Here is a 15708-nt window from a genome sequence, read left to right as displayed (position 1 = left end):
TGCTCAGGCAGCTCAAAGAAAATCTCTCTTGCACAAAAACAGGCTTAACCTCTCTGGGCTAGGTGGGACGCTTGAATTACAAATTCCTCAAAAATACAAGAACTTCAATTTTTCAAACATATTACTATTTTACACCATTTTAAAGACAAGACTCTCCTTTATCTAACCACACTGTCCGATTTCAAAAAGGCTTTACAACGAAAGCAAAACATTAGATTATGTCAGCAGAGTACCCAGCCAGAAATAATCAGACACCCATTTTTCAAGCTAGCATATAATGTCACATAAACCCAAACCACAGCTAAATGCAGCACTAACCTTTGATGATCTTCATCAGATGACAACCCTAGGACATTATGTTATACAATACATGCATGTTTTGTTCAATCAAGTTCATATTTATATCAAAAAACAGCTTTTTACATTAGCATGTGACTAGCATGTGAAATTACTCACGATAAACGTTCACAAAAAACATAACAATTATTTTAAGAATTATAGATACAGAACTCCTCTATGCACTCGATATGTCCGTTTTTAAAATAGCTTTTCGGTGAAAGCACATTTTGCAATATTCTAAGTAGATAGCCCGGCATCACAGGGCTAGCTATTTAGACACCCAGCAAGTTTAGCACTCACCAAAGTCAGATTTACTATAAGAAAAATGTTATTACCTTTGCTGTTCTTCGTCAGAATGCACTCCCAGGACTTCTACTTCAATAACAAATGTTGGTTTGGTCCCAAATAATCCATTGTTATATCCAAATAGCGGCGTTTTGTTCGTGCGTTCAAGACACTATCCGAAAGGGTAAATAAGGGTGACGAGCATGGCGCATTTCGTGAAAAAAAAATTCTAAATATTCCATTACCGTACTTCGAAGCATGTCAACCGCTGTTAAAAATAAATTTTTATGCCATTTTTCTCGTAAAAAAGCGATAATATTCCGACCGGGAAAGCGTGTATACGTACAAAGAGAGAGACAATAAAAACATTCTGTGCCTTCGTGCACGAGCCTGAGTCTCAGAGTACTCTGACCGGCCACTATCCAAACGCGATAATGTGTTTCAGCCTGGGGCTGCCTCGATATCATTCAGCTTTTTCCCGGGCTCTGAGAGCCTATGGGAGCCGTAGGAAGTGTCACGTTACAGCAAAGATCCTCAGTCTTCAATAAACAGAGACAAGAAGAACAAGATCTTGTCAGAGAGGGCACTTCCTGTAAGGAATCTTCTCAGGTTTTTGCCTGCCATATGAGTTCTGTTATACTCACAGACACCATTCAAACAGTTTTAGAAACTTTAGGGTGTTTTCTATCCAAAGCCAATAATTATATGCATATTCTAGTTACTGGGCAGGAGTAGTAACCAGATTAAATCGGGTACGTTTTTTATCCGGCCGTGTCAATACTGCCCCCTAGCCCTAACAGGTTAATAAAATGTTACTTACCTGCACTTTATTTTTGTGTGTGAGAGCTATCGATTGGACACATTGTCGGAAGCTGAAATAGCTAAATCAATCAGCTCGACAAATGATTGAAGGTCGGTGGTGGTGGGTGTGACCCTTTCATATTAGAATCCGGTATCATCCTGTTCAGAATGTAAAAACTGGTAGGCTGAAAGGACTGTATAGGTTGGTTTGGTTTGCTGGTGTTGGTATGGGCTACTGTGGTGGTGTGTCAGTAAGAACATGAAGAGAGATTGTGTAGGCTGCAGTTCCATGGGCTATTGCCGATTGATTTTGCAGGTATGGTAAGGATGCTAATGGCTGAATGATCTACAAGAACAATCACTTTTTAAAATGTATTTTATTTAACCTTTATTTATCTAGGCAAGTCAGTTAATAACTAATTCTTATTTAGAATGATGGCTGACCAAAAGACAAAAGGCCTCCTGTGGGTACGGGGGCTAGGATTAAAAATACAAATAAATTAAATAAATATATAGGACAAAACACATATCACAACAAGAGAGACAACAACACTACATAAAGAGAGACCTAAGACAACAACATAGCATGGCAGCAACATATGACAACACAGCATGGTAGCAACACAACATTTGTTGTGTTAGAGCCTGAATTTAAAAAATAATGTAAATTGAGATTATGTCACTGATCTACACACAATACCCCGTAATGTCACACTGGAATTTTGTATTTTGAAATGTTTACAAATTAACTAAAAATGAAAAGTCATCGGCCAATGGTGATTTTAAAACAGTTACATAGTTTAACTTCTTGCATCTAGACGTTCAGCTAGTGGAACCCCGTTCCGCCAGCGGAACCCCTAGCCAACAGCCAAGGGCATCGCATGGCGCGAAATACAAAACCAACTAAAATACCACAATTCAATTTTCTCAAACAATCAACTATTTTACACCATTTTAAAGACAAGACTCTCGTTAATCTAACCACATTGTCCGATTTCAAAAAGGCTTTACAGCGAAAGAAAAACATTAGGTTAAGTCAGGAGAGTACCCAGCCAAAAAAAGTCACACAGCCATTTTCAAAGCAAGCATATATGTCACAAAAACCCAAACCACAGCTAAATGCAGCACTAACCTTTGATGATCTTCATCAGATGACACTCCTAGGACATTATGTTATACAATACATGCATGTTTTGTTCAATCAAGTTCATAATTATATCAAAAACCAGCTTTTTACATTAGCATGTGATGTTCAGAACTAGCATACCCACCGAAAACTTCCGGTGAATTTAATAAATTATTCATCATAAACGTTGACAAAATACATAACAATTATTTTAAGAATTATAGATACAGAACTCCTTTATGCAATCGGCGAAAGCACATTTTGCAATATTCTGAGTGCATAGCTCGTCCATCAAGGCTAGCTATTCAGACCCGCCAATGTCGGGGCAGCCTAAACTCAGAATTACTATTAGAAAAATGTGATTACCTTTGCTGTTCTTCGTCAGAATGCACTCCCAGGACTTCTACTTCAACAAGAAATGTTGTTTTGGTTCCAAATAATCCATAGTTATATCCAAATACCTCCGTTTTGTTCGTGCGTTCAGGTCACTATCCAAAGGGTAACGCGCGAGCGCATTTCGTGACAAAAAAATTCAAAATAATCCATTACCGTACTTAGAAGCATGTCAAACGGTGTTTAAAATCAATTTTTATGCTATTTTTCTCGTAAAATAGCGATAATATTCCAACCGGACAACGTTGTATTCATTGAAAGAGTGAAAGAAAAAAATGGCGAAGTCTCGTGAACGCGCATCTCCAGACTCACTGTCCCCAGGCAGGCCACTTACAAACTGGCCTGCTGTACTTTGCCCAGAGACAGGAGACACGTCATTCCGCTTTCTGAACGCTTTAGAGAGCCAATGGAAGCCTTAGAAAGTGTCACGTAACAGCACAGATGCTGTAATTTTGATAGAGATGCAACAGAAGGACTACAAATTGTCAGACAGGCCACTTCCTGCATGGAATCTTCTCAGGTTTTTGCCTGCCATATGAGTTCTGTTATACTCTGATTAGTCATTAATCATGCAAACACATTTATTTTTTTATTGTGGCTCAGTGAGATTCAAACCAATGATCTTCTGTTCTCTATCCATGGAATGAGTCCACTGCACCACCAGGATGGAGATAGCATGCCATGTTTTTTTTACTCATACAAAGCTTTTCATTTTAGTTGTTCAAACAGACCCCATTTCAAAGGAAACAAGCACTCATAAAGATCAGGTGTGGCCAATTAGTGGGCACGGCCAACACACCTCAACACACTTAACAAGATAGAGGATAGAGAGAGTTTTGTTGACGCTCAGAACAGAATGTATATGTTTTTAAATAACATTCTTAGAATGAATGTTTAATGAGTCTTTGTATGGAAAGTGTTCTTAATGTTCTGAGGACTTTAAATGGAACCATGAGGAAACGTGTTGAAAACGTTAAACAGAAGTACTGAAACTCCTACCTAAGAAACCTGGTTCTCAGAACGTTATGTGTTAGCTGGGTATCCTGCCCCATAACCATAGGACAAGCACGCTGTCACCAAGCGCTAAGAATAATATGGTTCTCAAAACGTCCAAGTGCTAGCTGGGTAGTTAGACTCTAACCCCATAGTAATTTCCTGTTGTGAAAGTAGTGTTAGACAACTCTTCCAGTCCCAGAGGATCTATACTGCCGCTACCTTTGGTGCCCTGATGAGCAGAGCAGTCCTCGTGTTTAGGCATTCCTCTCCATTGACTCTCATTCTCCAGCTCAAAGGTAAAGTCATTAGCATTCATAAAACATGTTTCAAAGGTTATTTAACACAGAAATAGGATCTCCTTTTGCCAGGCAGGCGAGCCACGGCCATATGGTGTCCCTTGGATCCGGCCCAGGGAGGGAGGAAGGGAGTGTCTTGCCCAATCGACCTCTAAATGTCACACATTCACAATCCACACATTCACATTCACAACAAGTCTCAAGGCTTCAAAATCATTCTTTAACTTGTCTCCTCCCCTTCATCTACACTGATGGAAGTGAATTTAACTTCTCTAGGGCCAGTGGGACGATTTCGTCCCACCTACGTAACAGCCAGTGGAATCCCGTGGCGCGTTATTCAAATACCTTAGAAATGCTATTACTTAAATTTCTCAAACATATGACTATTTTACACCATTTTAAAGACAAGACTCTCATTAATCTAACCACACTGTCCGATTTCAAAAAGGCTTTACAACGAAAACAAAACATTACCCAGCCAGAAATAATCAGACACCCATTTTTCAAGCTAGCATATAATGTCACATAAACCCAAACCACAGCTAAATGCAGCACTAACCTTTGATGATCTTCATCAGATGACAATCTTAGGACATTATGTTATACAATACATGCATGTTTTGTTCAATCAAGTTCATATTTATATCAAAAACCAGCTTTTTACATTAGCATGTGACGTTCAGAACTAGCATACCCCCCGCAAACTTCCGGTGAATTTACTAAATTACTCACGATAAACGTTCACAAAAAACATAACAATTATTTTAAGAATTATAGATACAGAACTCCTCTATGCACTCGCTATGTCCGATTTTAAAATAGCTTTTCGGTGAAAGCACATTTTGCAATATTCTAAGTAGATAGCCCGGCATCACAGGGCTACCTATTTAGACACCCACCAAGTTTAGCCCTCACCAAAGTCAGATTTACTATAAGAAAAATGTTATTACCTTTGGTGTTCTTCGTCAGAATGCACTCCCAGGACTTCTACTTCAATAACAAATGTTGGTTTGGTCCCAAATAATCCATTGTTATATCCAAATAGCGGCGTTTTGTTCGTGCGTTCAAGACACTATCCGAATGGTAAAGAAGGGTGACGAGCACGGCGCATTTCGTGACAAAAAAATTCTAAATATTCCATTACCGTACTTCGAAGCATGTCAACCGCTGTTTAAAATCAATTTTTATGCAATATTTCTCGTAAAAAAGCGATAATATTCCGACCGGGAATCTGTGTTTTAGTACAAAGAGAGAGAAAATAAAAACATGGGATCCCCTCGTGCACGCGCCTCAGTCTCATAGTACTCTGACCGACCACTATCCAAACGCGCTAATGTTTTTCAGCCAGGGGCTGCCTCGACATCATTCAGCTTTTTCCTGGGTTCTGAGAGCCTATGGGAGCTGTAGGAAGTGTCACGTTACAGCAAAGTTCTTCAGTTTTCAATAAAAAGAGTCAAGAATCTCAAGGAATGGTCAGAGAGGGAACTTCCTGTACAGAATCTTCTCAGGTTTTTGCCTGCCATATGAGTTCTGTTATACTCACAGACACCATTCAAACAGTTTTAGTAACTTTAGTGTGTTTTCTATCCAAATCTACTAATTATATGCATATTCTAGTTTCTGGTCAGGAGTAGTAACCAGATTAAATCGGGTACGTTTTTATCCGGCCGTGAAAATACTGCCCCCTATCCCTAACAGGTTAACAGGTGACATCAATAAGGGATCATAACTTTTATCTGGATTCACCTGGTCAGTCTATGTCATGGAAAGAGCAGGTGTTCCTAATGTTTTTTACACTCTGTATATATTCTTATAGCCGATTCTGTAGGTACGCTACTTATCTTTTAATGCAATCATCTCTGTTTTCATGTGAAGCATCTTTTTATCCTTCGCTTGTTTGTAACATTGGCAACATTATATTTGTAGTCAACTTCGTTGTGAAGTTATCGGCGGTCACAGAGAGATGGATAAACATTGTGATTACATGTTTAGCGGAGAACTTCTGTGTATAAAGGGAGGGCAAAAAAGCATCTAACGACTCACTTAGCTGTTCTACGAGTAGTCTGAGGCAGGCATTAGATTACGAGCGTTTTCAAGTGCAACGTTAATAAATATGAGAGACTTAACAATGCTTTTACGGAAGTTCTAACGATGAATTTAAGATCATTTTGGGAAACCAGTCCCTGGCCTTATTTTTCATCAAAACTTGATTAATATAATTGCCCAACTGCCTACAAATGGAAAGATAAATTGTGCTTGCTCTTTTGCTTTCCTTTTGGCTAATGGTGAAGACTTTAGGGAGTGGGAGTAGTATACTCAAAGTCAATGAAAAGTCATTATTACTTAAAATGTTTGTGGTACTGACTCAGAACTAAATAAGAAGTCAAACCAACTAAATGTATTTTAAAATATAATACCAAATTAACTTTTTTCCCAGCATGCTCTACTGCAGATAGATTTAAAAATATATATTTTTTAATGTCTGTGTTTTTGCATGTATATTGAGTCATTGATTGATTAACTGTTATGGTACACAAAGATAAATGTTTTCTATACTCATCCAATCATTGAATTTTTCACCCTTTACTGATTCTTTTTTTTTCTTCATTTAACCTTTATTTTACTAGGCAAGTCAGTTAAGAACAAATTATTATTTACAATGACGGCCTACCCTGGCCAAACCCGGACGACGCTGGGCTAATTGTGCGCCGCCCTATGGGACTCCCAATCACGGCCGGATGTGATCGAGCGTAGAAATGGTTGTTCCAGTTTGAATGGCTTAGGTAGTTACCTCGCACTGTTCTAAACCCTGGCAGTCATTATGAATGCAGGTTGCGGGTGAATACACATTTCAACAGTTGGACAATCTAACGCTGGCTAGATTCCAATAGAAAATACACATCACTTTGCTAGCCAGCATAATGTGATTTAGAGTTAGGGTTGCAAATTCTGGTAAATTTCCCAATTCTTTTTGAAAATCCTGGTAGGAAGATTACTGGAATTTTTTTGGGGAAAGTTTGTGGAATTTTCAACCCTAGTTGTAGGCCTGATGTGGCCTTTAAGCTAGGAGTTTCAGGTCACTGTATAAGGCCTTATGATATTATAGTTACATTATTATTATATTTGCCTAGGAACTCACTTGGTGAAGACCACAGGATTGACAATAAATGAATTCAACAAGCATGTCTCTGTCACTAACAAATACAGTTATGGGTGGTAACTCTACAATTCAATTGAAAAGGCAAGGCACACTGGGAAATTATTGGAGGTGTGACTTAGTTGGGGCATTACATTTAAGTATACCTTACTTAGTGAAAAAAACTGTATGTATTACTCATATGAAGGTACAGTAGTACTGCTCACTTCAGCTATTTACATTTCTTAACATACTTTTTTTAAAGTAATCGTTTTCCTCAAAATGTTTGAGTAGCCAGAACTTCTCCGGTTTTACAGTGTAGTTTTGATTTACATTTGGTTGAGTTGTCAACTAACGTGAATTCAACGTGAAATCAACCAAAAATGTCATCCCCGTCCGGAGACCTTCTCCCCTTCCTCACCTCGCTCATCAACTCATCCTTGACCGCTGGCTACGTCCCTTCCGTCTTCAAGAGAGCGAGAGTTGCACCCCTTCTGAAAAAACCTACCCTCGATCCCTCCGATGTCAACAACTACAGACCAGTATCCCTTCTTTCTTTTCTCTCCAAAACTCTTGAACGTGCCGTCCTTGGCCAGCTCTCCTGCTATCTCTCTCAGAATGACCTTCTTGATCGTAATCAGTCAGGTTTCAAGACTGGGCATTCAACTGAGACTGCTCTTCTCTGTGTCACGGAGGCTCTCCGCACTGCTAAAGCTAACTCTCTCTCCTCTGCTCTCATCCTTCTAGACCTATCTGCTGCCTTTGATACTGTGAACCATCAGATCCTCCTCTCCACCCTCTCCGAGTTGGGCATCTCCGGCGCGGCCCACGCTTGGATTGCGTCCTACCTGACAGGTCGCTCCTACCAGGTGGCGTGGCGAGAATCTGTCTCCGCACCATGCGCTCTCACCACTGGTGTCCCCCAGGGCTCTGTTCTAGGCCCTCTCCTATTCTCGCTATACACCAAGTCACTTGGCTCTGTCATATCCTCACATGGTCTCTCCTATCATTGCTATGCAGACGACACACAATTAATCTTCTCCTTTCCCCCTTCTGATAACCAGGCGGCGAATCGCATCTCTGCATGTCTGTCAGACAAATCAGTGTGGATGACGGATCACCAGCTCAAGCTGAACCTCGGCAAGACGGAGCTGCTCTTCCTCCCGGGGAAGGACTGCCCGTTCCATGATCTCGCCATCACGGTTGACAACTCCCTTGTGTCCTCCTCCCAGAGTGCTAAGAACCTTGGCGTGATCCTGGACAACACCCTGTCGTTCTCCACTAACATCAAGGCGGTGACCCGATCCTGTAGGTTCATGCTCTACAACATTCGCAGAGTACGACCCTGCCTCACACAGGAAGCGGCGCAGGTCCTAATCCAGGCACTTGTCATCTCCCGTCTGGATTACTGCAACTCGCTGTTGGCTGGGCTCCCTGCCTGTGCCATTAAACCCCTACAACTCATCCAGAACGCCGCAGCCCGTCTGGTGTTCAACCTTCCCAAGTTCTCTCACGTCACCCCGCTCCTCCGCTCTCTCCACTGGCTTCCAGTTGAAGCTCGCATCCGCTACAAGACCATGGTGATTGCCTACGGAGCTGTGAAGGGAACGGCACCTCCATACCTTCAGGCTCTGATCAGGCCCTACACCCAAACAAGGGCACTGCGTTTATCCACCACTGGCCTGCTGGCCCCCCTACCTCTGAGGAAGCACAGTTCCCGCTCAGCCCAGTCAAAACTGTTCGCTGCTCTGGCACCCCAATGGTGGAACAAGCTCCCTCACGACGCCAGGACAGCGGAGTCAATCACCACCTTCCGGAGACACCTGAAACCCCACCTCTTTAAGGAATACCTAGGATAGGATAAAGTAATCCTTCTAACCCCCCCCCCTTAAAAGATTTAGATGCACTATTGTAAAGTGGTTGTTCCACTGGATATCATAAGGTGAATGCACCATTTTGTAAGTCGCTCTGGATAAGAGCGTCTGCTAAATGACTTAAATGTAAATGTAATGTAATGTAATGTAAATTAAGTTTAAATGTTGGGTAACAAAAGAAGAAAGATATTCCCTTACGATGATGACATTGTTTTAATTGTTGATTCAACTTTATCACATTGACTTTTTTGGTTGAAATGACATGGAAACAATGTTGATTCAACCAGTTGTCCCAGTGGGATGTTTCTCTGAATCCCCCAGAGTCAACCAATAACTGGGGCTCAATGACCCTCTACTGACTCAGCCAGGCCTCTCTTCCTCTCCTCCTTTCTCCCCTCCTCCTTTCTCTCCTCCTCCTTTCTCTTCTCCTCCTTCCTCTCCTCTTCCTCCTTCCTCTCCTCTTCCTCCTTCCTCTCATCCTTCTGTCCTCCACTTTTCTCTCCTCCTCCTCCTCCTCCAGAGGGAAGCGTAACATGCAGGTATGTTGACCACACAGGAATGCCATTACATCAGCCAGAAGATAATTGGTTAGAAAGAATGATGCAGAAAACTTGTCATTAAATAGATCTGACAGATTGTGACAGTTTCATCAAGTCTGGTCAACGATCACAGTGGGGAAGGGTTAGTCATTGTTTCCTTCAATTATTAGTGTTGAATACTGTTACTGGCTCTTTGTTTAGCATTTTGAGGAGCAGTCGGTTCCAAAAGCCTGCCAGTGTACGATATGCTATCATCTGCGCTTGGCAGAGAATGGCCTCTTAACGTCTCCATTTGGCTTTTCACTTGCTGTTGTTTTTTTCCTGCGACAGATATTATGACAAATTGTTTTGTTAACAGCCTGTGATTTCAACTCTGAGCCAACTGCTAAAACAGAAGCAGAGCGAGCGGCAGCAGAGTCTTCTGCCAGTTCACTATTTCATTTCCTACCTCCTCCTGTGTCTGGGGCTGTTGCGTCACAGGCCTCAGGCAGCTGTTTACACAGACACATTCTCCCTGATCATAAGAGTCCTTCCTCCTGTCAAGACCAAGGCTGGGATGTTTCAGAGGAGACGATGCATGTCCTTTTACTCTGGCCCACACGGAACACAGACAACCAGTAAAAGCATCAAAACAAAGTTGTTTTTACACACACTCACCGACACTTAATCTCTCCATTTAACATAAATAATTGTATAACCCGCCTCCCCGTTATCTTGTTCAGCTTTATTCTTAGTGCTCTGTTGATGTCTGTGTTTATTTCCAGTAACAAGAGGTGGTTTAGTTCTATTGGTGTAGCAGCTACACAGTCTCAGTGTGTTGCCTAGTGACCTGGAGGTTGAGGGGGATGAAAGCATATATTGTTGAATTGGCTATACATGAGGTGTTGGTGGAGAGGCAGACACTCTAATTCAATATCAAGAGCATCTAGTCCACAAGAAGTCTAGCCCCAGAGCTGTTTGTGCTCAATAGTTGGCTATACATAGGAGTTTACAATACAGCTCAAACAGATATCCGTGAGGTGACAGGAGGTGGACCACATATACCTGGGAAAGTCTGTGAAAGGTTCCAGCACCCTTGGGATCCAGAAGATCAAGTCAAGGGGAGGACAAGACGGTATTAGATTTCCTGTCCAAAGTCACCATGGGAACGGGGCTACAGGAACTAGAATCACATGGATGATTCCCCCTTTCTGTTTCAGAGAAAGTGACTCACTAACGTCAGGTTGGGTGAGCATCAAACTAATCTCTCGTGGACAGATTCTTGTGGACAGATAAAACGGCGAAAATCTGTCAAGGCTCATGTAGAATTACAGTATGTGATTGCGAGCAGTAGCAGTTCCTGGTTTTTCATCGCCGATTATTTAGACGAATCAGGAATGCGCGAAGGCGGAGCTTAACCTGTTATGGCTAGGGGGCAGTATTTTCACGGCTGGATAAAAAAACGTACCCGATTTAATCTGGTTACTACTCCTGCCCAGTAACTAGAATATGCATATAATTATTGGCTTTGGATAGAAAACACTCCAAAGTTTCTAAAACTGTTTGAATGGTGTCTGTGAGTATAACAGAACTCAAATGGCAGGTCAAAACCTGAGAGATTCCTTTACAGGAAGTGGCCTGTCTGACCATTTCTTGAACTTCTTTGCCATCTCATTCAATTACAAAGGATCTCTGCTCTAACGTGACACTTCCTACGTCTTCCATAGGCTCTCAGAGCCCGGGAAAAAACAGAATGTCGTCATCCCAGCCCCAGGCTGAAACACATTATCGCCTTTGTCAAGTGGCCGATCAAGGGACTGTGGGCTTAGGCGCGTGCCCTGGCCGCCCCCGTCTTTGTGATTTTTCCTCTGTTTGCCGAAAAGGAGATTCCCGGTTGGAATATTATCGCTTTTTTACGAGATAAATTGCATAAAAATTGATTTTAAACAGCGGTTGACATGCTTTGAAGTACGGTAATGGAATATTTAGAAAATTTTTGTCATGAATTGCGCCATGCGCGCGACCCTGATTTACCATTTCGGATAGTTTCTGGAACGCACGAACAAAACACCGCTATTCGGATATAACGATGGATTATTTTGGACCAAACCAACATTTGTTATTGAAGTAGCAGTCCTGGGAGTGCATTCTGACGAAGACAACAAAAGGTAATCAAACTTTTGTAATAGTAAATCTGATTTTGGTGAAGGCTAAACTTGCCGGGTGTCTAAATAGCTAGCCCGTGATGGCTGGGCTATGTACTTAGAATAGTGTCTGATTATTTCTGGCTGGGTACTCTGCTGACATAATCTAATGTTTTGCTTTCGCTGTAAAGCCTTTTTGAAATCGGACAGTGTGGTTAGATAAAGGAGAGTCTTGTCTTTAAAATGCTGTGAAATAGTCATATTTTTGAAAAATTGAAGTTTTTGTATTTTTGAGGAATTTGTAATTCGCGCCACGCCTATCATTGGATATTGGAGCAGGTGTTCCGCTAGCGGAACGTCTAGATGTAAGAGGTTAACCTGTTAAGCGTCCCACCTAGCGTCCCACCTACTCAACAGCTAGTGTAATCCCGTGGCGCGATATTCAAATACCTTAGAAATGCTATTACTTCAATTTCTCAAACATATGACTATTTTACACCATTTTAAAGACAAGACTCTCGTTAATCTAACCACACTGTCCGATTTCAAAAAGGCTTTACAACGAAAGCAAAACATTAGATTATGTCAGCAGAGTACCCAGCCAGAAATAATCAGACACCCATTTTTCAAGCTAGGATATAATGTCACATAAACCCAAACCACAGCTAAATGCAGCACTAACCTTTGATGATCTTCATCAGATGACAATCCTAGGACATTATGCTATACAATACATGCATGTTTTGTTCAATCAAGTTCATATTTATATCAAAAAACTGCTTTTTTTTACATTAGCATGTGACTAGCATGTGACTAGCATTCCCACCGAACACTGCCGGTGAATTTACTAAATTACTCACGATAAACGTTCACAAAAAACATAACAATTATTTTAAGAATTATAGATACAGAACTCCTTTATGCACTCGCTATGTCCGATTTTAAAATAGCTTTTCGGTGAAAGCACATTTTGCAATATTCTGAGTAGATAGCCCGGCCATCACAGGGCTAGCTATTTTGACACCCACCAAGTGTGGTACTCACCAAACTCCGATTTACTATTAGAAAAGTTTGATTACTTTTGCTGTCTTCGTCAGAATGCACTCCCAGGACTTCTACTTCAATAACAAATGTTGGTTTGGTTCCAAATAATCCATAGTTATATCCAAATAGTGGCGTTTTGTTTGTGCGTTCAAGACACTATCCGATGGGTAAAGAAGGGTGACGCGCCCGATGCGTTTCGTGACAAAAAAATTCTAAATATTCCATTACCGTACTTCGAAGCATGTCAACCGCTGTTGAAAATCAATTTTTATGCTATTTTTCTCGCAAAAAAAGAGATAATATTCCGACCGGGAGTCGTTGTTTTAGTTCAAAGACAGAGAAAATAAAAACATGGGGTCGCCTCGTGCACGCGACTTAGTCTCATTGTACTCTGATCGACCACTATCAAAATGCGCTAATGTTTTTCAGCCAGGGCCTGCAAAGCCAACATTCATCGTTCTGGCGCCTTCTGAGAGCCTATGGGAGCGTTAGAAAATGTCACGTCATGCCAGAGATCCCCTGTTTTGGTTAGAGATGATCAAGAAGGCCATGAAATGGTCAGAGAGAGCGCTTCCTGTTTGGAATCTTCTCAGGTTTTGGCCTGCCAAAGGAGTTCTGTTATACTCACAGACACCATTCAAACAGTTTTAGAAACTTTAGGGTGTTTTCTATCAAAATAAAACAATTATATGCATATTCTAGTTACTGGGCAGGAGTAGTAACCAGATTAAATCGGGTACGTCTTTTATCCGGCCGTGCAAATACTGCCCCCTATCCCCAACAGGTTAACCGGTGCTTAACCTCCTGTGGAACCCCTAGCCAACAGCCAATGGCATCGCACGGCGCGAAATACAAAACCAACTAAAATACCACAATTCTATTTTCTCAAACAATCAACTATTTTACACCATTTTAAAGATTAGACTCTCGTTAATCTAACCACATTGTCCGATTTCAAAAAGGCTTTACAGCGAAAGCAAAACATTAGATTATGTTAGTAGAGTACCCAGCCAAAAATAATCACACAGCCATTTTCCAAGCAAGCATATATGTCACATAAACCCAAAACACAGCTAAATGCAGCACTAACCTTTGATGATCTTCATCAGATGACACTCATAGGACATTATGTTATACAATACATGCATGTTTTGTTCAATCAAGTTCATATTTATATTAAAAAACAGCTTTTTACATTAGCATGTGATGTTCAGAACTAGCATACCCACCGAAAACTTCCGGTGAGTTTACTAAATTACTCATGATAAACGTTGACAAAATACATAACAATTATTTTAAGAATTATAGATACAGAACTCCTTTATGCAATCGCTATGTCCGATTTTAAAATAGCTTTTCGGCGAAAGCACATTTGGCAATATTCTGAGTACATAGCTTGGCCATCACAGGCTAGCTAATTTGACACCCACCAAGTTTGCGGCTCACTAAACTCAGAATTACTATTAGAAAAATTGGATTACCTTTGCTGTTCTTTGTCAGAATGCACTCCCAGGACTTCTACTTCAACAACAAATGTTGTTTTGGTTCCAAATAATCCATAGTTATATCCAAATCCCTCCGTTTTGTTCGTGCGTTCAGATCACTATCCGAAGGGTAACGCGTGAGTGCATTTCGTGACAAAACATTTCAAAATATTCCATTATCGTACTTAGAAGCATGTCAAACGCTGTTTAAATTAAATTTTCTATGCTATTTTTCTCATAAAATAGCAATAATATTCCAACCGGGCAACGTTGTATTCATTCAAAGGCTGAAAGAAAAAAATGGAGAAGTCTCGTGAACGCGCATCTCAGTCTCACTGTCCCCAGGCTGACCACTTACAAACTCTGCTGCTGTACTTTGCCCAGAGACAGCAGACACCCCATTCCACTTTCTGGCGGCTTTAGAGAGCCAATGGAAGCCTTAGAAAGTGTCACGTTACAGCACAGATGTTGTAATGTCGATAGAGATGCAACAGAAGGACTACAAATTGTTAAACTGGTGATTTTCAACCCTGTGTGCAGATGATGAACATTTTCCACAGAATTGTCCATATCATAAAAATGTATGAAAACAACAATGTATTTTTTGGTCAGGATAAACACGGGTGAAACTATCAAAAGTAAAGGGTTTGGCTGAGACTTTCCGTTTGCAAGGGAGGAGACTTCGCTTCCTTCATTTGCACAAAGGTAATAACAATTGTTAATGCCATTTCTCCCAGAAGTCAAATAGGACATTACAAACTTTTGCAAGAGAATTTTACTTCTGCGTAATCGAGATTAGCATCAAACTGACAAGGCCTATGGTGACAAGTGCTTTAGAAGAGGATAAACACAACAGCCTGGAGCCTGGTGCCTGGAACAGTCAAGTGCTATGTTGTGTCACTTGGCTTGAAGTTTGCTAACAATGCTAAAGATACAAGACACTTCATAAGCACTCAGAGGCATCATGGCCATATGGGGCACAGGTGTACATGCCCCCTCAGATTTGTCCTGTTTAAAATATTATTATTCTTAAAATATTTTTTTAATACTACTAGTGTGATGACTCTCCCACTCTGTCTGCCAAATTCTTTCTCTTTGCACTTGTTTTCCTTATTAGGATGTTGGTGGGCAGAGCCAGAAGGGTTGTCAGTGAAATTGTTATTTTACTAGGCAAGTCAGTTAAGAACAAATTCTTATTTTCAATGAAGACCTAGGAACAGTGGGTTAACTGCCTTGTTCAGGGGCAGAACGACAGATTTTTACCTTGTCAGC

The sequence above is a fragment of the Salmo salar genome, chromosome ssa06 (genome assembly GCF_905237065.1).
Source record: "Salmo salar chromosome ssa06, Ssal_v3.1, whole genome shotgun sequence".
Classification (NCBI taxonomy): domain Eukaryota; kingdom Metazoa; phylum Chordata; class Actinopteri; order Salmoniformes; family Salmonidae; genus Salmo; species Salmo salar.
This window is presented reverse-complemented; position numbering follows the sequence as displayed.